The 25,197-nt window shown below is 32.0% G+C and overlaps 1 protein-coding gene across 1 annotated transcript in view; it reads left to right on the top strand.

Moving 5' to 3' along the window:
- LOC125075619 (acetylcholinesterase-like) overlaps positions 1-25,197 on the top strand; it is a 63,117-nt gene that overhangs the window by 25,095 nt on the left and 12,825 nt on the right. Inside the window, exon 2 of the mRNA XM_047687328.1 lies at positions 17,137-17,224. The gene's annotated coding sequence lies outside the window, so the exon portion shown is untranslated. The remainder of the gene's footprint in view (positions 1-17,136; positions 17,225-25,197) is intronic.

A 25,197-nucleotide genomic window follows, 5' to 3' on the forward strand; every position in this document is an offset into this window, starting at 1 on the left:
AACATATTTGTTCCCAATGTTGGCGATATAAGGAATTGATAAAATTTCGTCTGTCGTCAGTATTGAGCAATTTCACAGATGTCCCTCTTAAAAAAAAAAACTATTTTTTTTTTAATAAAAAAGATTATAATATGTATAATAAGTGAAGCTTAATTAACGGCAGCGAAGAAGACGAGTAACAGTTAGTTGAAAAATAAAGTCAATAAAAATACCTATTTCTATGACTATTAAAACACAGTCCACAATCTTCGTTCAGAGGAAATTGCTTCGTAGCGCGGATTCAACATTTAAATGAAAGACTCAATGAGGCTACCCGGTTTGTATTAGGGCTGAACGATTTTTCTTTGAATAAAAGATGCCTTTATTGAGATGCCAGTATTAAAACTTAAAATATAAGGTTCGAAATGGAGTCAGATTATATTGATGGAAACTATTGGTTTATTAAAAATAAGTTTTTTAAACTTTCAAATTTCTTCAGATGTTTAAACGCGCGCGCGATTTAAAACAAATTATAGTATTATTTACTTGTGTAGGCGCGTCCCTTCTGGTTAAAATATCGGCGTGTATTAGTACGAGTGAGGCTCATACTAACACGATGTCTAGTGTGCGTGAGACGACTAACATGATAGTAGAGACAGCAAAAAAATACAAAACAGATTATATTTGATAATGAACGTCGATAACTTAACGTAGAACGCCTTCGTAAGTGTACCGATTCAAAACGGATTTACCAATAAAAAATGGTTGTAACGTTCTATAATTAATATTATTCCAAATGTGTAAAAAACAATAGAGACAGAGTAAAGGTAATGTTTTTGTTTGGACGGTTTTGAAAGGAATGAAAATATTAAGGAGTTAAAGATTATTATAGATATTTGTTTTATTGAATGAAATTATTTTGTAAGATTTTCAGAATTAGATTTTGTAAATAGAATCAAATTAATCTAAGAATAATAGTTTTCTTAGTTTTGCGATTCATAATAGTTATGTATTTCTCCTAAATTTGTATAAAACCAAGTCACTTATATTTCATGGTGAGATTACAGTACACAATTTCTTAAATAATTGACAGTACTTGGTGGTAGGGTTTTGTGCAAACCCGTCTGGGTAGATACCACCCACTCATCAGATATTCTACCGCCAAATAGCAGTACTCAGTATTGTTATGTTCTGGTTTGAAGGGTGAGTGAGCCAGTGTAACTACAGGAACAAGGAACGTGACATCTTAGTTCCAGAGTTGGTGGCGCATTGGTGATGTAAAGAATGGTTAATGTTTCTTACAGCGCCATTATCTATGGGCGGTGATGATCACTTACCATCAGGTGTCCCATTGGCTCGTCCGCCTACCGATATCATAAAAAAAGTATTGTTATCCTCTTTAATCTCGTATATCAGAAAGAGATGGCAATATTTTAGTTCGAAATTTTATTAATTGTCAAATATAATTTAGCTCGGTTTGGTGTACGCTTAGCGCAAATAAACGTGTCGTTAAATTTTGCTTATGATTTTTAAAGTAAATTTCTAACCGCTGGGCAAATAAACTCCCCGTTTTGAGAAGGTTCTGTGTCACATATTGCAGAATTAATTGGATATATTCAGGTTCCTTTACGTGGTCTTCACCGCTGCGTACGAGATGGACTATAGACATCGGTTTGTGCACGCAATCTTCCCTTAAATGTCGCACATTCTAACCACTGGACCATTTCGGCTTTTGTTTAAATATTTGCGATATTCATATTTCCAATTCTGTATTCCCGTGTCAAGCTTTTTCTACATTGTAAAAAGGAGTTGAAGTCTTACAGCTATTCTTTCTGCTGATTAAATGCGGTTCCAGAGACAATGAAAGGTTCCCTCGGGGCTCACCGAGTTTCGATGTGGAAAAATTCTAGGCCTCTTGTTAAGTTGAACAAAGGTAGAAATATTGTTTTGTTTCATCTGAATAAAGAGGCCGGCACGGAAACTGTGATATTATTCATTGAATTACACGTGTTTCATAATGGATTTGGGTGAATTTTACATTTGGAAATTGGGGACATTCTACATGTACGAATATAAAAAATGTTCTATATAATTTGCTGTATATTATACCTACATTGATAAAAATGAGATAAGGTAAATTTTCGCACATAGAATATGTTTTAATGTAATTAACAAACAATTCATTTACGAAAAACGCGGATTACATCATTTATTTTCAACAGATCCCATTGGACAAGAGCTACCACAGATTCAGGAGACACTTAAGCATAATGTCAACTTAAACTTACTCTTTTATAACATAATGGCACTACATTACGAAAATGTTCAATAATTCTAATATTGTCCAAACCTTGTGCACCATAAAGAAACGGAACGAAAGCTGTACATCATAATACATACATACGTATTAAACTCTTAAATAAATCACTAGATTGAGGTTCAAGGTTCAAAGCTTCTCTTGATGGACAAAATTACTACTAATAATAATATGAAAGTTTTAATCACAGATCTGTCTGTGATTAAAACAATATTAGGATAGTTTCTGAATAAATTTTACAAAGTTGAGTTGCTTGAAAAAGAATCGCTCCATACAATTGTTTTAGTGTTGTGTGTTCGTTATACGACTAGAAACAAACACAAAAAAATAGACGAAGAAATCTCATGCAGTCGATGTCAGAGGGCGTGTGGAAGTCCCTGTCAGACTGTCAATTCGTGACAACAGCTGGTAACTCTGACGAAACGTCGGGCAAAATAACAAAAAACGGTGTGATCGCAGTTAAAAACTAAATATAACAAATAATCATCGCAAAATTGTACAAGTATAACACTTACCGTGTATTTTAATAATAATATTTAATAAAATTATCATCATTCTACCGCCAAACAGCAGTACTCAGTAATTTGGTGTTCTGGTTTGAAGGGTGATTGAGCCAATGTAACTACAGGCACTGCCGATGTATCGCATTGTAAGGAATTTCTTACAGTGCCATTGTTTATCGGCGATGTTGACCACTTCCCATCAAGTGGGCTAGTTGTTCGTCCGCCTAACTATATCATAAAAAAGTACAATTGATATTCGACACGTGGTTCGCAGCGCAATGAGATTGTCATCAGTGACTTATATATTTCTTGTAATACCAATATGAGCGAGGGTTATTTAGTTTGATTCATGTGTTGGAGCAAATATTATAATATTTTAAAAATAAATACACGTATATTTGGTTCAATATACTTTATCTTAGGCTATTCGTGACGTGGAGCTTACATTTGGTTTATACCGTTTTACCTAGTGGTAGGGCTTTGTAAGATCGTCTGGGTAGGTACCATCCACTCGACACATATTCTACCGTAGCGACAATGTTTAGTATTGTATGTATTCAAGGGACATAACATCTCCATTTCCCAAGGTTGATGGCGCATTGGTTATGTAAGAAATGGTTCGAATTTCACACGGCGTCAATGTCTATAGACAGTGGTGTTTGGTCTATACGCCTGGTTTATACAGATAATGAGTGTTTACTTATTTGTGTCATTGATTGATGTTTATGGTCATTACTCCACTCCTTGCGGCCAAAGCGTGAGTTTACGTAACTTTATTTTCTTGAAGGAGAATAAAAAGTATAAAATAATACAATATGTTTGTTACACTTAGTCATACAAAACCCGGTGAAGGGAATTTGAAATTTGTGTTCATAGCAGTACAGCAATGTATAGAGATTTTTTTATTTATATGCGTAATAATTGCTATTAATCAATAATTTCTATCACCCACAATCAGTCCGTTATAACACGGACTGGCATTTCCTGAGATTTATGGGACTAACCATACAAATTCTCCAGTTATATAATCTAAACTAATACTATAAATGAGAAAGTAACTCTGTCTACCTGTCTGTCAGTGGTCTGACGGCTAAATCACTGAAACAAATTTGATAATATTTGATATGAATCAAGTTTAAACCTCAGGAAAATATAGGTTACTTTTTAACACCCGAAATCTGCGACCTAACACAAGAACGAAGTTGCGACCCAAAACTATTGTAAAATAAGCATCATGTTAGTCAAGAAATTTAAAGTTCAATTAAAATGATTGATATTTATCATTGATAAATATCATTATTGTATGATTATTATTTGGGAATATATATTTTGAGTATACGTTTAGTTGTATTTTTTTTTATCTTGATCTTTAGCACAATAACTGCATACAAGAATTACTTTGTACTAAAATCGCGAATTTCTTTGTGTAAAACCAATTCTCCATCCAAATGTGAATTTAACGATCAAAGCACTGTTCCTTTTCATTTCTTTTAATGATCTGCAGTTCCTTGAAATAATTGCAACAATTTTCAGAATTCAAAGCTTTATGCTATACAAGCATATCGTTTTTTTTTAAATGTTATTTTTTTAATTTTTATAATACTACACGTGGCTCGCGGTTTCATCTGAGGTACGTTCCTGTTTCATACTCATGATGAATATAATCTTTTTTATCGTCTATATTCTTAGATAATATAGATGATAAAAAATCGTGGAGTTAATGCTTGTTGACTTCCAGGCAGGAGACATAACAAACATATATAATTGTATTTAACTAACATGACTGTATTCTTAGATGTTGTTAAAGAGTAGCTCAGTGTTTCTTGCCAGTTCTGCTGGGTAGAATCTACATTCCGAACCGGTGGTAGCTTTACTTTAAATAGTTTGTCAAATGACGATTTAAAAGTGCTTGTAAAAGCCTACTTGAATAAGGTATATTTTGATTTTGATAACATGATGCATGGATTAAGGTAATAAGAGTTCCTCACTCTATTCGTCTACGTAGAGGATAGCCATGCCATGCCATGACCAAAATCAGTCCATCAGTCAGGTAAACATCATTTAGATAAAAACTTTCAAATAGGGGTTTAGTAATAAACGTATGAATAGTTAGTGGTTTTTACTAGGTAGCGGTAATCTGAGTAATCACTCAACACACATTCTACCGCAGCAGTAAGCAAAAATATTTAGTATTATATGTATACAAGGTACATTTCAGTTGCCAAAGTTGGTGGTGCCTTGGTTATGTAAGAAATGGTTATAATTTCATACGGCGTCAATTTCTATGGGCAGTGGTGACCATTTACTATCAGGTGACCACTACCAGTCCGCCTAATAATGCCATAAATGCAATAAGGAAGAAATGGTTATTTAAATCTGACTGTAATTATTGACAAAGAGTATTTATATCATGCTAACTATACTAAACAGAGCTATTACATTTTCTATTTGAATAATACTTTTATTAGCCTTCGTAGGGCATGAAATAAAGGGGGGATAAAAATGCAATTAAAAAAAATATTAAATTAAAGACATTAGAAAGATTCTCCGTAGATTGGCCATAGTCATACCGATAAGATCAATAGGTTTCATTTGATTGACGTACAGAGAAAAACAAGATTATGAATGTGTTTTTATAAACTAGATGAAACCCGTGGGTTCGCCCGAATCGTTAGTTAGTTTTGTTTGTGACAAAATGCTTCCGGAATTTGTGTTACTTTATTCCTAAAAAAAAATTAGCCAATCACTGCTCCTAGCCGCTAGCTTCGTATACAATTTCATCAAAATTGTTTCAGCGGTTTTGCCACGAACACACACAGACACACGTATCTACTCTCGCATTTATAATATTACTAGAGATATCAAAAATGTTTAAGTTATCACAAAGAGGTCGCATTCCGATAAAACGAGAAAAGATAAATTAGTATCTAGCACGGTCTTAAGCAAGATACATTGGTTCCGTGTTGTCGCATCGAGTTAAAAGATACGATCCAGGTGTGGAACGCAAATCAATATCAGTTTGACATCCGAGTTACAAATGTCGGTACATTGTTACAAAAAGTTATGTTTTTGTATCGTTATAAGTGAATATATTACAAGTAATCTGTTCAAATTATAAATAACCTTTTGTGTATGAGTGAGATAGTTAATTTATAAATCCTGGTACGTTTTTTTTAACGTAATGACAACTAATCGTTTATATGCCAGCGTTATCGCTCGCATTTTCGAGGTGGGTTGTATGGTATTAGGTATGAAAGAACTTACGTATTTCTTCGGAAATTCAAACTTTCTACGTAACAAATTTCATCGTATTCAGTTCATTGGTTTGACCTAAAAAGAGTAACAGACAGACAGTTTGAATTACTTTAGTATTAGAGTATTAGTACTGAAAGTATATTATTGTCATTACTTATCCCAAAAAGGAATCTTCTAGAATATCTCGAAATAGACAATACGATACTTTTAATTTATATTAATAATACCTGTTCCGGTTTCACACGGGTAGAATGAAGATCGTAATACACGTACGATATAAGATTGTAACACATACATAACTCTACTGGGTTACGTAACGCACACCAGCAACGCTCCTAGTTGGTATGGTTCTTAAAATTATCATCAATCATCATGAAGTCAAATTTACGTATAATCTTAATGAATTATTTATACATCGATATCTTCCTCATGAATCTCCGTCCATTGACGAAAACCGTAAAATTCGTAATTGAGTGTATCGGACAGACACATAGACGTTGATAGTAGAACTTTGTTTTATAATAAGCAGTGATCATACATACGGTCTGTATGTAATCATTGAACTTCTGCCGTGTTCTAATGTAGTATAATTTATGAATAAATTAGTCGGGATGTTTATATTCGGCATGGTCATTACCCTAAACGTATGGCATATAATACGTTTACAGTTCCTGGAGTTTCACCAAAAAATTGTCTATGTAGATACGGCACACGCAACACGAATACACTCATATCATTATGTATGTTTCCTGTTAATATTTTAGTTAGTTTAGTTTTTTTTTAACGTTAAACGAGGAATCTAAATTATTGTTATAGTTTAGTTGTGTGTGGAAAAAAGAAGCGTATTTTTCCTTATATGTGAATTTAAAGAGAATTTTAATCATAATAAACATTAATAAAAGCACTGGATACACACACATGTGTGTATCCGGATACCTAGTGGCAAAATGTGTAGCGCTAATTACTTAAATGAGGGACCTTTTTACTTTTAACCTTTTTCTAAAATAGTTTTTTATATGACTACTATCCGTCCTAATACTATAAGGACCACAGTCTGAAAAAAACAAATTTTGATTACGTAACCGACCTCAACATTGTTACTGTAAAAGTCAAAGCATAGAAGACATTTGATTTTTTTGTGTCTCGAATATGGCTAACTCGATATTAGATTGTGTATACTTATATATGGATATAACTATATTTTTTTTAAGTAAGTCTAACTCTTTAGACTTACTTAAACATAATAGTAAAAAATAAATTACATTGATGTTTACATATCGTTCTTAAAAAACTGGAAAAAAGATGATATAAGATGGTCATCGATGTATGTTTTACATTGGCTTTTTATCTATAAAATGCTTTAAATTACTTTATATTAACAGAGATTTGGAGAATTTCATCCAAATCTTAGTAGTTTCTTAGTTATAAAATTACTACAAGAAAGGATGTGGCCATTGTTACAATGCTTTCAGAAGCACGAAAATACGTTGATCCTGCACCTTATCTCCCTCCTGCCGAGTCGGTTCACCTTTTGTACTTGCACACACACATGTGCTATAAAACACCTCCTTCGCAGACAACTGCGCCAAATAATCTTAGAGCCTAGGATTATTTGGCTAGATAAACTCCGTGGTCGGCAAGGACAGCAGGTTATTATCATTAGTTGTTTTTATTTATATTAGAAAATCTGGCAAAGGTACAACACATTTTAAAGGATTATGCTTGTATGTTAATTTATGTATGTAGTTTATCTTTATTAAATATTATATGCTCTAATTAATCCTCGATTGCTGGGAAATTTAGTCTATCTAGTAGTATAGATTCATCTCAGGCACCGGTCTCTCAAAAAGTGACCCAAAAATGATGTCTTTCTTAATTAGTCTAAATATTATTTTATGGCAGCCTTTACACCAACGTATTAAAAAAAAATAAAGTGTTCGTCTCTGGACGCCCTACAGAAGTGATAACTAATCGCTGCCGTATGCGTAAGAGAAAAGGAAGCCTGGCGGCGTAACGCGTAACGTAACGAAGCGTTTAAATGATTATATGAAGATATTATATTGGTTAAATATTTTAAACGACATTTACTAAGTACGTTTATAAATTGCGATAAAAATTTTAAAAAATCATATAATTGAGTCTCACTCGTAAAATGTTGAAAGTTGTCTTACGATGATAAGCTATTTAAATGCTTCTACGAGTATAAGTGGAGTATCATTATCGTCAATATGAAATATCTAATTTTGTATCCGATCATGTAAGTCCAACAAAAGAGCTGTTCTGTAAGAACGTTTTTACTTTTACTCGGTGGAAGGCCTTTGCTCAAGCCGCAAGGGGTACCACTCATCTACCAAGTTTAGTGGCGCAAATTTAGACGACCTCCGTGGTCGAGTAGTGTGTACACTTTTTTTTGTGTTTTTATGGGTACGCCACTCCCGGGTTCGATTCCCGGCCGAGTCGATAAAGTAAAACTTCATTAGTTTTCTATGTTGTCTTAGGTCTGAGTGTTTGTGGTACCGTCGTTACTTCTGATTTGCCATGACACAAGTGCTTTAGTTACTTACATTGGGATCAGAGTAATGTATGTGATATTGTCCAATATTTGTTTATCTTTTTACTTCTTTAAAGAACACAAAAATCTATTACTATTGCTAAACAAGCCAAAGCAGGTTCAATTGCAAAGTGCACCCGCGCATAAGTTTTAGTTGGTCATTAACAATTAGTTTGCCGCGCGACCTGGCCACGGATTACTACATATTATAAGAAATGGCTAAACTTTCCAAAGCGCACCAATATCTACATACAATTTCGTCACTGTGATACGTGTCATCGACTACAGTAATTATAAAATTATATAGCGTATCAAAATGGCGTATCTTGTGAACATTTCACATAAGAGATGCGAAGCTAATTTTAACAGTGGGTGTTCCAGAAGATGTCTGTGTTAGAACTCGGAGGTATTAATATGCAATAATTTATTACTTATCCAATTTATCGAACGATTTAATATTTTCATAATAATATGCATAGTAGTTGTCAATGTCACGATATAGCGAAGAACCTTAACTGTACTTAAATGCTGATAAAGAAGGTCGCAATATATTATGCAGGTGGCTTGCCTTGAATAATAAAACGAGTGATTGTGAGGGTCAGGCTGCCTCCACGTGCAGGCGATCGCTTTTACAGAAGGCATTAGACGTTTCATGAGAATTAACAGCTTAGCGTCCCTTCGAGGGGCGAAATGAGACGGAGAATTGACTTTGATCTTATTGAACTATTTCACAGGGCGTAGGACTCGTCTCGAAATTTCTTTAACACACTTTACGATGTTTTTTTTCAAGACCAATGATGTGATGAATTATTAATCATGAATATTATATAGTTCTTGCCCAAATTAAAATACAAGATGTAATAATAAGATTATAAATATACTAGATGCACGACTTCGCACTATCGTCGGGGTGGGTGAAAAAATTGGTGATTTGAATTAGAATGAGAATTTTATTAAAAAATTTGAAAAATGAAATTTAATATTGTTGAATTGTTGTCAGACGTGTGTTCTGAACTTGCTATCAGTGATATATTGACCCATTACAGTCACAAATTTGAATAAGTTTTTTTTTAAAACCGACTATTCCACAATTTTAAATATAATAACATTTAATTTGTATATGAAACATCATTTCCTGCACTTTGGTTACCGGCTCTATAATGCTCTCCTACGTCTTATTTTTTTTTCCAAATGTCTTTCAATAATAAAAATAAACTTTACTACCTTAATTTCTATATTTCTAACAAAAGAAATGACAAATTTCCTACATAAAGTATTATTTCCCATTTAATAAGATATTTTTTTTTCTTATAGTGTCGAAGTGAACCCTAAGAAAACAGTCTCTAGAGTCTGTGCAAAATTTGATGGTTTTATGTCAGTCAATAATTAAAAAAGTAATGACTTTAACAGATTAAACATTTTTTAAATTAATCGTAAATAATATTTTTTTTATTATGGCTTGAAAAGTTGGGTGTTCAACAACAAATCGATGGATTAAGTCGCCTCCATTCGATATGCTCCCTCAGAAAACGTTGGAACTTTCCATAAAATATTATTCGTGTTTGCTCACCGACCCCATTAAACAGGCGACCTTCCAAAAAGTTTTTATAACACTACTAAAAAGATAGGTGAAAAGATAAATTCGATTCAAATATCAAGAGCGTTTGTAGAAACAAAGGGCGTAGTGTCCTTGATGCGAGTGATATATGAAAACAGTATTGTCCTTCACCTTACATACCGAAGGTCACGAACTTGAGCCCTATACGAAATTGCTTATATTATAATAAATATAACGTTTTTTTTTTAAATTAATAAATTTATTTTTACTCAAATATGTTGTTTTTTTCAGATATCAATTCAGACGTTATTTTTAAAAGAATACTACACTAGTTGTATTGATAGCTTTGCCCGCTCGAAATTTATAAAACCTTTTCTAGAGCACACAATTCGTCACATCCTTTTGAATTGAATAAAAAAAATAAAAAAAAGGTGAATTAAAAAAGTCTACATACAAAATTTCATCTAAATCGGTTCTGCGGTTTAAGTTTAACAGACAGAGTTACTTTCGCATTTATAATATATAAGTATTGATAAAGTATTGATTTTATAGTCTGTGTTAATGACGTCCAAAACAACAGGTATCTGCAGAGGTAAGTATTGTATAAGCAAACTCGAAACTCACAACAAATTACGAGTATGGAATGTCAGAATGTGGTATGCGACATAAATTATAATTATTGTTATAAAATTGATAAGATATAAGTATCAAAATAGCGCATCGCCGTAAGTCGGTTATCAATATTTCACGACTGAGATACGAAGTGAACTCATACAGAATCGCACTGCTGTATTCTTGATATAACAACCACGTTTTTTCCAGTTATATTTCTGTCGGCTTTACAATTCAAAGATAATTCACAGAAGTTTATCACAAACTTACTAATTGTCGGCGGCTACTGAATTTCTTCAGAGACCGTAATTCGATTCTGCGAATCCAAGATCTATATCCGTACAAGCCGGTTACCAGACCACAGGGCGATTTCCTGCAATAAAATGCCTGTGAAAATGCACAAAAATAATTTCGACAAACGCTCTAAAGTTTACCTAAGAGTAAGTTCGTGAAAACTCGGAAGCAAACAAAACTATGAGTTTAGTTTCGCCGCGGAGGGCTCTCGACGTTGCCCGGACAAATTGCACTCCAGTGGGAGAAATATACGGGACGCTATACCGAATAAAAACGCTTTAAATTTTTACAATTTGTCTCATTTATTTAAAAATAAATAAGTTTCTGGGTGGTAAATTTTTTAATTAGTTTTTTGAATAAAGTTAGTAGTATTTTTTTAGTATACTATACAAACCAGTATAGTTTAATCATTAATTGCAAAGATCTTCTAAAGTGTTAATAATAGATTACATCAGTCTTCAAGTAACATTAATGCTGAAATAGCATAACTATTTAACAAGGACTTAATACTTTAAATGAAATGGGTGATTAGATATCGATATCAAAGAAAATATTGATAGCGTGATTTAGGTTTGCTAGACATGAAGTTACAATGATCACCGATTTATTTCTTGAATATTCAAATCAGTTAAAGAACCATTGAATTATTTATAGTAATATTATTTTTAATAAATGTTCGTATGTTTGCACTCTATGTGATGCTAAACCATTAATCTGATTGTGGTGAAACTTTGGTAAGGCGTTCTGCGTTTCCGCGAACAAAGGTTCTCGGCCAAAAGTATATTTGTCTTTCATTATAACGTTCTGTATAGAAATATTCTCGTGTGAAGCTATGATGGTAGCATAGTTTATTATATACATAAAAAAGTAATAAATATTTGTTTAGAAAATTTCTATGAACTCGAATAATCATTTATAGAATTAAATGTTTACAATGAACGGATCGTCACGAACTACATACGAAGCGTATATAAAAAAATTATACACATCACTTTGTACGGTATTTTACTTCATGTTTTTTTAATTCTCTTCATGTACAGTTTTGTTTTAAGTTCGTGCTGTATTCGCTGTTTGTGAAAGAGAGTACTATTTTTATTCTCTTTTATAAATCTTTTATCTGAATATTTTTTATTTTTTATTTCATAAAATGATTAGCTACCCGCTCTATTTAAATGTAAAAACAAACCTTATCTGTACAACAAAAGTGTTGTCGTATAAAAAAACTTTCGTTGAATAATCTAATTGAGATTTTGATACATATTTTTGTGATACACTCTCACTTGGTGGCTTTATGCAAGAGCGTTTGGGTAGGTTGGTAACATCCACTGAACAGATTTTCTACTGGCAATAAGCTGCCAATAATTTTGTTCAATGGCATTGTCCTGTTCTGTTTTGAAGGGTGAGTGGGTCTATGTAACTACATGCACAGGAGATATAACATCTTATATTCTTGATTAACAAACAAGCGATATAAAGATTGATTTATATTTTTTATAGCGCTAATGATGACCGATTATCATTATTCAAAAATAAAACATGATAGTTTTTAAAATATAAAGAAAACAATTAAAAATCGATGTGATAAGATCAGTTAAATTGACTTCAGTGTACAAAATAGCCTATCATAATTAGAACTGGCTCTATCTTCAGCGCAGGCAAAGTTCCAATTGCCTGAGATAACTTCGGTTACTACGAAGCAATTTAACATTTAATAACTTAAACAGCTTAAATGCCATACGATGTTTCGATATTTTCACCTTTAACACTATTTGAACCGGATTTGTTAGTATTCGCGTATAATAATGGCCATGTTTTTGTGTTGTGGTTATAAGGCTGCAGATCCCTAGGTTATGGGTTCAAGCCCCAGATTGGGCCTGTTATTGGGATTTTATGTCGAAAAAACCTCAGTAGCCTTCCGGAGTTCGAAGTTGGTTACACTCTCGTAAATCACATAAACCTAAGTAACAATATAACCTCAGTAATGCCAAATTATACCGATCGTATCAGATATGCCATCTCATCGGAGTATATAGTCAAAGTCAAAGTCAAAAATCTTTATTCAATATAGAAGTGTTTGCACTTGCTTATTGATTGTCAAAAATCTACCACCGGTTCGGAATTTAGCACCTCGGACCTGAGAAGAACCGGCGAAAGAAACTCAGCGGGATATATTTTTTTTCATATATAAATATATATTATAATGTGTTTACACATTCGTGTCTCGTGAAGCACTTATAGTCTGAACTCACCTGAATTCTTTCCAATAGTTTCGGGTTTCGAATTACAAAAATGAAGGAATAGATGGACCGCCCACGTTTATGCACTTATATGCCATTTTACGTGCTATCTTAGATGCCTTGTGCAGGTGACTAGTTTCATATTAATATGACAACCGAATATGAAGCCGATATTGATTGGTCAATTTTCGGACAATAAATATTTACATACGTACTATACTATAAAAATATGTTCGATTGTAAAATTTAGTTAATTATTTTCTAATACTGCTATTTGAAGCTCTTGCATTGCTTCAGTGTTTCCAATGGATAACCCGTCGGGTTTGCGGCTGGTGATATATTGAAAAAATACATGTATACCTGTTTTATTTTATACAAAAATGAAAAACAAAAACAAAAGTAACATTTAAGAAGAGCTTTCAACATAATATAGTTTTTTTTTTTTGGTTACATATTGAATGTGCAAGTGTATTCGTAGCCAAAAATATAAGGGATTATCATACACGTATTATACCTTTAAAAAATTCGTGCATGTTTAATATAAAATAAGAAAATGTAAACGTTACGTCAAAAATATTGTAGCACATGTGTACATAAAAAAAGCCGAATGTAGTCCAAACAAACCCCGTCGAATTTCGTACACGCGATACTAGTCTTTATGACCTCTATTACGTTAGTAGTGTAGTTTCTACGAAATGTTACATTTTATTTAGAACACGTGTAGTCTATTTTTCTTTATATTTTTATTTGAATATCTTTCTGTTGACTCTTCACCCTCGTGGCTTCTATGTTTAGCCCTACTTCACCGAGTGGCTCTTTTTATACAGTTGAAAAGATGACCAGGCTTAGGCAGATTAAACCGCAAATCAGACGAGAAATGTCGTAACATTTCCATTCCAATTTATTACAAGTAGTACGAATAAATCAGGCAGACTGATTAAAAAACTCTTCTCATTGAATCTATTTGTAAAAGTAAAGTAACAGTCTTTAAATGTCCCTCTCTTTGGCTAAGGCCTCCTTCAGTTTAAGGAGAAGGTTTGAAACTTATTCCACCAGTCCAATGGATGGATACCCATGGGGTAGAACTTCGTTGAGATTCGACGCATATAGGTTTCCTTAGAAAGTCTACCTTCACCGCTGAGCACGATATGAATTTCAAACAAATTAAACATATTAAAATTAGTGCTTACATGAGTTTGATCCCGCAATCATCGGTATAAGATACACGCGTCCTAAAATAGAAAGCCAGTGGGCTTTCGGTTCGAGTTTGTTTATACAAATAAATACTGTTGAAGAGTTTGTTTGCTTGAACGAGCTAAACACAGGACGCTAATAGTTAATTTTGAAGAAAAAATGTTTTCTATTAAATAGACCATTTATTAAAAAAAAATATCTGTATTAATATTATAAATGCGAAAGTAACTGTCTGTTTGTGTGTCTGTTCCTTTTTCACGGTCAAACCACTGAACCGAATTTGATGAAACTTGGTGAGAAGCATCCTTGAACTCCAAGAAAGGACAATGGATTTTTTGCTTAAGATCTGTCGACGAAGCCTTTTGTCGCGAGCAAAGCCGCGGGCGACCACTAGTGGATTATATAACGCTACGATCCACGGTGATGTTTAACACGGGCGTCACCGCACGGAGCGGTGATCTATTCTAAGTATCGTGTTGGTCACCCAGTGGTCGAAATTCGAATTCATTGCTCAAAAATGCTTAAAATTTACAAATGCTTATCTGAAAAATGTAAAAACCATTGAACATAAAACTTATACCAATATTCGCGTTTCGTTTTTTTTTATATACATATTTATTATTATTTTTATATTTAAAGTAACTTGTGTTTGCGAATTTCACGTTTTCTTTTGTTGCCAATAAACTATTGCGTACATCAAATACAAATGAATATTATCTGTGGCAATTTACATACTTAAAATTTTCCTTTAGAAATTTCTATATCTTTTTTTTTTTAAATCTTGTATACATAATAGGCAAGGAACAATCAATTCAAGTCATCGATACTAATTTAAATATAATATTTTTCAATACTATACATATATATGGCTCGTTTTGAAAATGGAATAGACAAACATGCTGCATCAGTTGTTGGCAAACTATTCGTGTTTCAGTGTCAAGCACCTCTCGTGTGAATCACCTCTCTTGGGACACCGCACGCAACGTTTGTTCAACTTCACTTTGAGAGTAGACCTTGACGTAACCATAGCTTTGTAGGGAGAGAATGTATAAAGTATTCCATTGGTTGTTATGGACTTATACTTCAAAGAAGTGTGAAGGTAACGCTTGTTTAGCGATGCCTTTTGTTCATATATAATGTCTTCCTTGTTATTCTATTTTGTTATGTTTTGATGTAAAATTAAATTCTTATACTGAAGTGGAAAGTAATGCTATAATTTTATAATTTTTTTAAAAGTAAATTTGTAACTTCTAAATTGTAACTTATGAGTAAGATACGACTTAAAAGCTTTTTGGTGCAGGACTATCTTTACGGGCTTTCTTAAGTACGATTTTTGTGAAGAATTGTTTTACAGAAAATAAAATAAAAAGACAATTATTTAAGTTCTGTTTCAGTATTTTAACCCCTTGATCACCATATAATCACTTGACCACGAAACAGTCAAATATAAACCAATTACTACATTGTATATTGTAATGTCTATGCGTGGTGTATATTTTGACACGTATACGTACAAGTGCCTAATTTGACGGTCTGCAAAACTATTAAAAAAACATATTTTTACAATATGTACCTTAAAATTGAAAACTTTACCTATCCGATTGTATCTTAATGGGTGTATTCACTAAATCATCATATATGTAATATGTACATTGTATATTATATGTAGTGTTGTATACGTATATGTTTGCTTCCAATCTGCAAGCACTTAGCTGATTGGTTGCAGGCGGTCAACGGTAAATGGAACATAAACTTAAGTGAGCTGAAGTACACATTGTTGAAAAGGTTGAACGTGCTCTGTTTATAAAGAGTCGAATTTTATTTCGGTTTCTAGTTCTTTATAATATAAATTTAACGTATAAGCCGAGGTGACCTAAGTGCTCTGAATATTTGCGGTTCAAATCTAGAAAAGTGATACTGAATTTTCATGTGATTAATTTGTTTTTGTTTGTGTAATATAAGTATTGAGCATCATGGTGGAATAAGATGTTAGCCAGCTGGTGGCAGAACTTTGCGTAAACCCATCTAAAAGGTACCACCCAGTCATCTCATATTATACAACCAAGCTATAATGCTATGTATTTTAGTTCTGGTTTGAAGGGTGAGTGCGCCACTGTGACTACAGTTACAAAGGATACGACGTCTTAGGTTGGTGGCGCATTGGCGATGTAGAGAATGGCCAATATTTCTCACAGTACCGATGTCTTTGAGCCGTGGTTATCACTTAGATGACTTTTTTGCTGCTTACCTATAAGCTACTTTTATTTGACCGTTTAAAATTTTTAAAGTCCACATAAAAAAAATACCTTGATAAATAAGTCATATTACTCAATGCAATATTATATAAAAGATAAAAAAGCGTGGATTTAATATTTATTGACTTCTAGACAGAATATATAAAAAGAAATTGTTGTTTACTTACATATTCTGTAAATAGAATGGTAGAAAAGAGTAACTACTGAGTTTCTTGCCGATTACTTTCGGTAGAACTACTTTCAGAACAGGTGGAAGCTTTAAATTTAATTCAACAGTGAAACATGACAATAAAAAAGTATTTTTATGAGTCCACTTAAATAAATAATATTTTGATTTTGAAGTAAAAGAAAAATGATTAAATATTTGTTTTATTGTTACAGGTGGTCTATTAAAGGATGTGAAGAGTTTTACTCGATCGCTGCTCATGCGTCGCCAGCATTGGTCATGGCGTTCACGAGATAGTGTCAGGTGACTATCATTTCATAATTTATTATCTATTTATTTATAATTCGAACTCTCACGCCTACACATAAAGAAATTATGAACAACAGTAAAACCTTATACTATAAACTTTTTTTATTCATTTTTTTTTATAATACCATCTATATATCTTATATAAATACGGGTGAATTATTAACAGTAAGAAAAACATACGTACTGTAGAGTATCCGTAGCGATACTCTACAGTACGTATGAGTAAAAATAGAAGAAGAGATATAATAAGCACTTTGAAAATAAAAAGTAAATTTGCTAATCGACAATTTACAATTTAATCTGCGTACATGTATAACAAATTAAACAAGTTATTAAAATTGTACCCGTTAAATTACAATAACTGTAAAAAAAATTGACAGACTACTTACTACACTTAAGCTACAATGAAATAAAAAGTTTATCACAACGAGTTTCTTAACTCACACATACACAAATATATGAGTGTGAATGTTATACACACATACTCATTCACACTCAGGCATACTCTTAGGTTTGATCCAAATTATTTCTATTGTTTTGAGATTGTTCATAAATTTAATTTTTTTTTTGTAATGCAAGGGCGGGTCATTCTTACACAAGTACTAGTCTTTACTAGTAACTTACTAGGTTTTGGTTCCTAACCTCTTATAGATCAAGTATTGTATGTAACAATAAACATTTTTATTTATTTTTATTTTTATATCATTTTTTTATGTAGTACTAGTGGCCATGTTCGAATGAAATTCATACAAAGTAACTACATTAAAATAAAATTAATATTTAAATTTTAAGATTTTGATTTAGGTTGTAGTTATATTTTCGGTAGGCGTTGATATCATCGATATCATCGATATAATTGGTATTATCTTGAATAATGTATACATATACATTATGGTTTTGAGAAAAATGGCGTCAGTAAAATCGGCCAAGTTATTTTATTGTAAAAACAAAGTGGATGTACTATTTCATTGTATATATATACAACTGTTTGTAGTAGCATAATATTACAGTAATATTAGCAAACCGCAATAAATAGGGTATAGAAGAGTTTACTTCTAACTCTAGTGTAAGCAATATAATTTCATATTTATAGGTACGAGTATCTGATCTTGTGACTGCACTTGCTTACTGGACCTTAAAATAATACAGCAATGATAAGTATTATTGTGGTAACCACAGATACACCAATAGTTACACAACCAATTGAGGTTAAATTCCGTACACACTCTCTGTGCTGTTGGAAATATAATGTACTAGGATGTATTTTTTTCAAAATGGCTGCCAAAAAAATTTTTTTTTATCTGTATTTTATTCTAATAATCCAATCAAATATCACTCAAAACAAGAACAATACAGTGTTCAGATGACTTTATCGATTAATTATAATTATATTAGAGACTTCAAAAATGATAATACCGAAGCCTCTAGTTGCAAAAGCAAACGAAATTCCTCATAGCCCTGTATCATAATAATGTTTGCTGCAGAAAGCGTTGCGCGAGATTGCGGCAGATGAGTGAGTAGAAAAATATAATTACGTCGTTTGTATGTGCCGGCACGGAGTCAGGCGTGCGGAGACTTTATGGGCGGAAATAGGGATGTGCCGTTGGGCTGGGTGCTGGCTTGTTGTCGATAATCAGCAAAAAAATATTTAAACATAGTCAACTGAAAGGATATAAATTAAAATTAATTTTAAACCACACCAATACCGAAAGTTACCATCGATATTTTGACACGCTGTTGATTTTATGTAAAGATTCTCAAGAAACCTTTATTACCCCTAACCCTATTTTTTAAATTATTTTGTCTCTATATTAATCGAAATGGTAAATTCAAGTCTAAATATCGTTTTAATATTTAACTTCCAGCTGCAACCCGTTTCCATAAATGTACATTTATTTGTTTGTCATACAATTAAATGAGGAGTATTTTTCTGTATATATTTCGATGCTGGTCTGTCTGTATATATTAAAGGTTTTCTAAAATATCGAAGAATCCTCGGGCAAATAGAGATCTTATATAATATCTATATATACAATATATAATTTATTGAAAAAGTAATTAATAACTTTATAACGTATAGTTTTTAGAATTTACATGATTACACTTAGGTCGATAAGTATTGTAAATTTCTCAATACCACATTCATAATACTTGTACGTTGACGTCAAAAGTCTTCACGCAATCACCAACTATCACACGGAAATTACACTGCTCTCAAACAAGTCACAACTAAAAATGACAGCTTCTAGATCTAGTAAGCGAGCGATATCCTATAGCCCTAAATTAATAATCAGATATATAAAATTGCCAGTCAAGAAATGGTCGGTAGGTAATTATTAATCTATATCTAGACTAGATATTGCCTGTCAAGAAGACGGTAATGTCAAAATTAACACTACAACTTGACAAATAAATTGGATAAACAACGCATATATTTATTTATATGAATGGATTTGAATTTTGACAAAATATTTAAATTATTTCAGAGGAAATAGAATATTAAAACGAGATGTTTTTAAAAAAAATATTAATTCGTTTTGTATAAATAAATTGGTTTTTAGTATATTCCATATATCGACATCGAAGTTTCCCTCCCTAGTACTTAGATTCTTTCCACTTAAGTTACGCTGCCACATGAAATGCTAAAGATGAGAGTCACATTTTTATAGCGAAATTAACTGAGAACATGAAAAATTAAATGTGAAGTACATTAATAATGGCAATAATGCAGATTAAATTAAGGCAACATCTTTTTAGAAAAACGATGACTACGCTTTAGTAAGCGTGCACTTGTATAAACAGGACCGTTAATATAAACGAGTGTCTCTTCTGGAATGTTTATATTTGTGATTATTTTTTGTTTGTTCTCTTTATTATACGCAAAAAATACGATAGGGGTCGTGGTACACCCGGTTGGAGCGACGTTATTTTCCCTATATATTATGTTTTAAATAACATACATAATAAAATAAATTGACAGCGTTTGAGAATAATTTAATGATATTGACAAAATTGTTTTTAAAATCCCGTATTTTGAATTAAAACAATAACAAAGAATATGTTTAAATAATATCATATAAAACCGTATACAATAGAAAGAGACAAAGGGAGAGAGGAAGAGAGAGATAGGTTGACGATTTCTCCCATTTGACTATACTGTAAGCCGCGCAAAAAAACTTCGTTTCGAAGATATGCTCCAAAATGTTTAATAAAATTTTACATTAATAATGTACAAATGAAGACCATGTTGTGAGGTATAGAGAGAGAGAGTAGGGGACGACCTAAGATACGATGGATGGATTGTGTGAAAGACGATATGATTGGAAAGAATGTTGCTTGTGAGATGACGTCCGACATAGAAGAATGGAAGAAGAAGACATGCTGCACCGACCCAAAGTAAAATTGAGATAAGGACAGGAGGATGATGATTAATAATGTACAAATATGTACTGATCCCAAAGAGTTAAAGCTCCCACCTTAGAGTAACGTTAATATTATATATTTATAATGAAATAAATACAAACTGTCTCTATGGATTTCTCTTTGGATCTCAATTCTGACACATTTCTAGTCTAGGTTATGGTTATAGGTTAGAGTTATAGAACTCTAAAACCCATCTGTTATGATATGACGGGCTAGTGAGCCAGTGTAATTTAAGGCACAAGGGAAATGATTGGTGGTGTATTTTATGTGAGGGAAATAATTATTGCTTTTTAAATGAGAAAGACTAGTGGCGGTTGTTTCCATTGACAGACATGAGGTTTTTTGGTTTGTATCAATAATTTAAATAAATAAATGGAATCCTTATATCTATACTAATATTATAAATTCGAAATGTTGTCTGTCTGTTTCTGTTTCTGTTTCAATGTCAAACCACTGAATCGAATTTTAGGAAATTTATTATGAAGAAAGCTTGAAGTTCTAAGAAGGACATTAGGCTTTTTATGCTCAGGCGTAAACCCGTGACCAACCCCTTAAACGAAGAACGCGATTTTGCGGACGTAAAATCGTATTAAAAGCAAAAATAATAATTGTAGTGATTGTGAACTAAAACTTAAAACTAAAGAAATCTTAACATTGCTCTAGGATTAACTAGGAGCTCTACCTCTTTGGGTCCAGTCCAGATTTATACAATAATTGTTTAAACTGTAAACTCATATTCATCTTCACTCCCTGTTAACCGCTAGTAGATTGAAGTCTGTTCAGTATTCAGTCTTTGAAAAATATGTTAAATGTTAAGCATGATTGCTTGAGTTATTCCGCAAGATAACTTTTCGACCGAATCAAATCAACTCAACCCCGTTACGCCAGTCGCTGTCTCTATTACTATACATTTATAATAAACTCAAACATTTTGGGGTTAACTGTAGAATAGTTAAATTTCTAAGCAGTTATTGTATACTTTAAATACAATAATATATATACTATATTATATTAAAATAAGCGCTTTTTACTAAATGCATATGTATGTATACACGGTACATATACCTAAATAAAATATTTTTAAATTTTTGTCTGTTTGTTTGTTCCGACTAATCTCTGGAACGGCTGGGCCGATTTTGACGGGACTTTCACTGCAGCGTGCATCAGCAGGTAGCTGATGTAGTAAAGATTAACTTAGTCTACAATAGTAACTTTTTTGTTTAATTTACGAAGTCGCGAGCATGGAAGCTAGTATTATATAAACGAATTATCTAGCTTCAAGATTGAAAGGATAAACTTATATAAAATGTCTTATATTATGAAGAGATAAAATTTGTTTGTTTGGTATGTACTGGTAATCTTCTCAACTTATAAACTAAAAACCAAATTCTAAATTTTACAGGCAGAAACATACATTAGTCCTGAAAAATATAGGGTATCAATTATATTTATATCATATAATTTTGTATATCAATAAATTGCACCGATGCGTAGTCGGGACGGGGCGTTAGTTTTTATATACTAGCGCTGTATATCTTCATAGAACATACCACAAAATAATATTATTTAGATCTAGTAACTATATTTAAATAATATTTCTTGTTGAAACATTACATTTTTGAATAACACATTTGTAACTTACATAATTTTCGTCGTTCACTCTAAATGACAAATATTATTACGATAACAAAAGATAGTATGTATTTCAAACATATACGTTCACAGATCGTTTATATCTCAAACGGTTGAAAATTGGAAGAACTCATTTTATATTTTTCATTTTTGCGCAGTTGCCTTCGATAGCGAAGTATACTAAGTCCGTCGTAATAAGTTCCCTTAGGATATAAGTCGACGATAAATTTCATTTCGAGATCTCAGCCCGCGGTATCTTCTATATAATCTGTGGTCTATATATATAGAGCACGTTAGTATATACGACTTCATTTGACGTGTGAAATTATCCTTTTTTTAAAACAACGTCTATTTTGTTTTAAATCTTTGAATATTTAAAACAAAATCGACGTATATTTTGATTTTGAAATCAAAATCTTTCTTCTATACACATACTTTATTCAAGTAGGCTTTTACAAGTACTTTTGAATCGTCATTTAACAAACTATTATAGAAGAACCAGCAAGAAACTCAGTAATTACTCTTTTTCAATATCTAAAAATACAGTTATGTTAGTTAAATACAATTATATATTTATGTTATGTCTCCTGCCTGGAAGTCAACAAGCATTAACTCCACGCTTTCTTATCATCAATATAATCTTATACAGCCGACACTTATGACTGTCTAACGAGAATAGTGTTAGTCTTGCGTTAAGAAAAATACACAGTTGATTATTTTAATTACTGCATAATAATACGACTGTCAATCAAAATAAATGTAACAAATTAATTTACTGTTAGTGATTGGATGTTTAATTATTTCAAAATCATTATTATCATTGTTTGATGTACATATACATATATACTTATCTATTTATTGAAGTTTTATCATAGATGATAGGAAAATTCGTTTCGTTTAATATTAAGTAGTGAAGTTCTACTACCGGAAGTTTGAACTTAAATACACTTATATTATTAAATAGTTAATAAACGTTTTATAGTTAAAATAAATGAAATATTTAAAGTATATTTCATTCATTCATTCATTCAAATTATGTAATAGTTTTAATATTGTTAATTTTTATTTAATTTAATCAATACTTATAGTATAATTTACAAAGTATTCAATAAACGAAATTACAATAAATATAAAGTAAAGATGTTCCAAACTATATTAGAATTTCTATTTTTAAAATTAAGGGGAAGTAATTATTTAATTTTATAAAATTTTAATCTGCCTGCCTGTCTGTCTGTTGGTCTTTCAAGGAACCACTGAATCAATTCGGTGACGATAAATAAAAGTAAAATTAATCAAACTATATTCAATTTTACATAATTAGCGATTTATTAAAGATTAAAGGTGGGTAATTAACCAATTTAATTATATTTATTAGTAACATCTTTTTGTCAAATTCGCTACTAATCTAAACACACTACGTGCATCTCTGTAGAGTTCTAATAAAAGTTTCATCACCTTTTTACAATAAATGCCAAAAAATTCTTTGAAAATTAACCATGTTCACGAATTAGTATGTTGATTAACACAATATGTCAATAGAGTTTCTGTGTAAAAATCAGGGGAATAGTAAAATATACATGTTATTTAATTATATTTTACCAGCCATGAATAAATCCCCTTAAGCCTATTAAAAGAAAGCTTTAATCGCATTGCTATTTCCTCCTATCAGGCGCCTATCTGCCTAACGATCACTATTACCCCAATTAAGCCCCAAGGCCATAGAATAGGCATGACATGGACTGTCGCAGTGCCACTCAAGTCTGCTTGAATTGCAAATGGCTGCCCACCTTCTGACCTTCTGTCACGTGACCCCGCGATATCGCGAGTATCGCCATCATTTTGAATTTAGAATCAACCTTTTCTTTTTTTTTTAATAGATTTTATTCTGCCTAAGATTTTGTTTTCGATATTTGTTTAAATTCACAAGTGTTTTTTAAAAAACTTTTATATATTGGGTTTTATATTTAGATCTATTTACAAAGTAAAGCGAACCTGTCCATTTTAAATTATTGTTTTTTTTTTAATAAAATAAACTTAACAAATATAATCTACATTGTATTTTTTTTCTGTCCTCACTCTCACACGCACACTATTCTAGACATCTTGTGAGCAAGAGCGTCACTCACACTAAGGCACGTCGATAGTAACTTAACGCGGAGAGTAGATCTACTATTCTTTAATTCTAGCATGATTATATTGTCATTCTAAGAAGATAATATTATATTATTTCCAACAAATATAAGCTATATTTATATTGTTTGTGTCTTGTCGCAATATTTCTAGTATTTGAAACGTGTTCACGTTATTCTTTTACGTTTAAAAGGAATAACTTTTATTATACTCGGTGGTAGGGCTTTACGGTGATACGTACTACACTCATCAGGAATTCTACCGTCAAACAGCAGTACTCAGTATTGTTGTGTAAGGGTGAGTGAGCCAGTGTAGCCAGCTAACTACAGGCATAACATCTTAGTTCCCAAAGTTGGTGGCGCATTGGCGATTTAAGGATTGGTTATTACAGCGCCATTATCTATGGCCAATGGTGACCACTTACCACAAAGTCAAAGTCAAAGTCAAAAATCTTTATTCAATATAGAAGTGTTTGCACTTGCTTATTGATTGTCAAAAATCTACCACCGGTTCGGAATTTAGCACCTCGGACCTGAGAAGAACCGGCGAAAGAAACTCAGCGGGATATATTTTTTTTCATTTTTTTTAACCATTTTCCATGTAGGTACAATGATAAGTATATTTTAGTTGTTTGAAACAGCCTGGAGGCGATCATTTCATTCCCAAGGTGTGCAGTCAACTAAAAAGTCATTAGTGTTGTAATATCCTTTAGCACACAAACGCTCTTTAACGACTCTTTTGAATTTTATAATTGAATAATTTTGAACGTTTTCTGGGATCCT

The sequence above is a fragment of the Vanessa atalanta genome, chromosome 2 (genome assembly GCF_905147765.1).
Source record: "Vanessa atalanta chromosome 2, ilVanAtal1.2, whole genome shotgun sequence".
NCBI classification, from domain to species: domain Eukaryota; kingdom Metazoa; phylum Arthropoda; class Insecta; order Lepidoptera; family Nymphalidae; genus Vanessa; species Vanessa atalanta.